Here is a 2,780-nt window from a genome sequence, read left to right as displayed (position 1 = left end):
TTCATGTACTTATTTATTAACTCCTTAACAACCCCCCCATATACACTCACACCAATAACAATAATAATAATAACTTTACGACACTATCTTACGTTAAAAGCCTTGGTCCACTTAGGCAGGATACAAGGTTTACACTAATAACAAGCTAGGGTAAAGTACTACTGGATAAGCACTGAAGCTGGATGCAGCTTAGGGTAGGGAAACCACGTGGGACCCTAATACAAAACACAACACTTAGGGGTACCCAAAACACTGGCAAATACTACCCCCAGGTCTCACCAATATTTACTACCAGAGTAGGCACACTTAACACCATATAATACTTAACTTAAGGGTACAGGAACTTAGGGTAAGGGAAATAAGTAAGAGGAGAAGGGAGGAGATTAGGGGTGCAGCCACAGAGTAGGTCTCGTCCGCACGAACGCCAGCCAGAGAAGGACCTCCTAGCGACCGGCTAGGCCTCCCATGTCGTGGTGCCGGAAGGAGCCTAATTGATCGTGCAGCTAAGCACATTAAAGATCTTCCCCTATGCAACGTATTGTTACTTTACAAATGATTAGAAAGTATTAGCAAGCAAAGTTGGTGCCTATGTTATTATTTAATAATCAACCCCCAGCTCAGTCTTTAAATGCTCTTTGAGAAACAATAATAGTCTTATGTCTGGCAGGGAAGATACAAACAATTGCCGTTCGAGATGCACTCAACTGTACTACCAGAAAGTTTAATAGCTCAATTTTGACCTCTGGTTTCCACTGGATAACCCAGGGTCGTAACACTGGTAAACATTGATGAGTACCTTTTAGCTACTTCCTTTGAAACTAGGCCAATCCTAAGTTTCTTTTCATATTCATGTTTCTTGTTGATTGAGTTGAGAATGACACTTGTGAGCCATGGATTGTTTAATCTTTTGTCAGTTAATTGCTTGGTAAGAAGGGGACATTGAAGGTTGTAGAGGCTTAGAGTTTTGGAGAGGAAGAGGTTAGCTAATGAATCGATATCCTGGGTATTATTGAATTCAGAATCCCAGTTAATATTGTGAAGTGCATTTGTAAGATTGCCTAAAGCTGATTCACTGTGTAACCTGAATGAGAGTTTCTTGCTTTTTGGTGGTGTTATGTCCATGTTCGCTATGAGAAAGGTAGGATAGTGATCAGTTGTTCTGTCGTAGATTATACCAGATATAAGGGGACCTGTTATGTTTGTCCATATGTGATCCAAGGTAGTGGCTGATGTTGGAGTGACTCGGGTGGGTTTGGTGATTGTGGGGGATTAGCATACAGGAGTTCATGCTGTTAAGGAAATAGTCAACTTGAGAGCAATTTTGTTGACCCAGGTCAATATTGAAGTCTCCTCCCAGAATGATGTGGTTTTTGTTGAGATTGTTGTTTATAATAAGATTCCTTAGGTTATCTGAGAAAGAAGCTATGTTAGTATTGGGAAATCTATAGATGGCTTAGTCAAGGAGGATTTAAGGGATTTCATTGTAAACTGAGCAAAAGTAGTTATCTCTATCACTAATGACACTGTTGCAGATAAATGTATCTCGGTAATATATGGGTGTGCCACCACCTTTTTTATTAGGCCTACAGTTGTGAATGGCTTTATAACTAAGATTTATAACAACAGCTAAGTTGAAGAGTTGGGTATAGTCTTTATTTAGCCAAGTTTCTGTTAAAATAATGAATATATAATATAATAATATAATATAATAATATAATATAATATAATATAATATAATATAATATAATATAATATAATATAATATAATATAATATAATATAATATAATATAATATAATATAATAATAATAATTAATATAATAGGAGTTACTCTCATTAGTATGGGTGGAGGGTGATGTTGTGGTCACAATAGGGGGGTTACTGTTGATCAATATCGATGAAGTATAATTACCTAAGTAAATACCTATTTGTAGTTACAGGTTGAGATCTATGCTCGAGGTGTCCCGTCTTCCCAATACTCTTTGTCGTATAACGCATTGAAACTACTGACCATTTTGGCCTCTACCATACCGATGGCCAAGTATCTGGCCATACTTGTTGATTCCATTTGGAATCACTTAGCTAGTTCCAACCGTCTACCACTCTGTTTGCAAAAAGAAAACTTTCTAACATTTTTTCAGCACATTTTTTCCTTAGCGTGAATCTATGTCCTCTTCTCCTTGAAGTTGCTGGTGTCAGGAATTCCTCCTTGTCAATTTGGTCGATTACTGTTAGTATTTTATAAGTGGTGATCATATCACCTCTTTTTCTTCTACCTTGTAGTTTTGGCATGTTCAACGCCTCTAGTCTCTCCTCGTAACTCATGTTTCTCAGTTCCGGAAGCCACTTTGTAGCATGCCATTGCACCGTTTCCAGTTTCCTTATGGGGTTCTTGAGATTTGGGCACCATACAACTGCTGCATATTCCATTCTCACAAAAGTCATGAACAGTTTCTTAAGTATTTCACCATTAAAAGCATGTCTGAAGTTGGAAAGAGACGCATATGCTCCTCTCACAATGTTCTTTATATGTTCCTCTGGCGACAGCTTACTATCCAAAACCACCCCTAGGTCTCGTTCTTTATTAGAGTTCTGTAATTCATTTCCAGATAATTTGTAAGTTGTGTGTGGTCTTTTTTCTCCGATTCCACATTCCATAACATGACATTTATTCACTTTGAATTCAATTTGCCACTTGACGCTCCATGCACTTATTTTATCTAGATCGATTTGAAGGGCATTACAATCGTCTGCGTCTCCTATCTTCCCAAGTATCTTAGC

At 37.8% G+C, this 2,780-nt stretch overlaps 1 protein-coding gene across 1 annotated transcript in view; it reads right to left on the bottom strand.

The window, feature by feature from the left end:
• LOC123774189 (serine/threonine-protein phosphatase 6 regulatory ankyrin repeat subunit C) overlaps positions 1–2,780 on the bottom strand; it is a 24,691-nt gene continuing 21,911 nt past the window's right edge. Inside the window, exon 6 of the mRNA XM_069312696.1 lies at positions 1–2,780. This exon is cut by the window's right edge and continues 2,107 nt beyond it. The gene's annotated coding sequence lies outside the window, so the exon portion shown is untranslated.

This window comes from Procambarus clarkii, chromosome 73 (genome assembly GCF_040958095.1).
Source record: "Procambarus clarkii isolate CNS0578487 chromosome 73, FALCON_Pclarkii_2.0, whole genome shotgun sequence".
In the NCBI taxonomy this organism is placed as follows: domain Eukaryota; kingdom Metazoa; phylum Arthropoda; class Malacostraca; order Decapoda; family Cambaridae; genus Procambarus; species Procambarus clarkii.
Note: the sequence above shows the minus strand (reverse complement) of the source record. Positions and strands in the feature narration are given on the sequence as shown.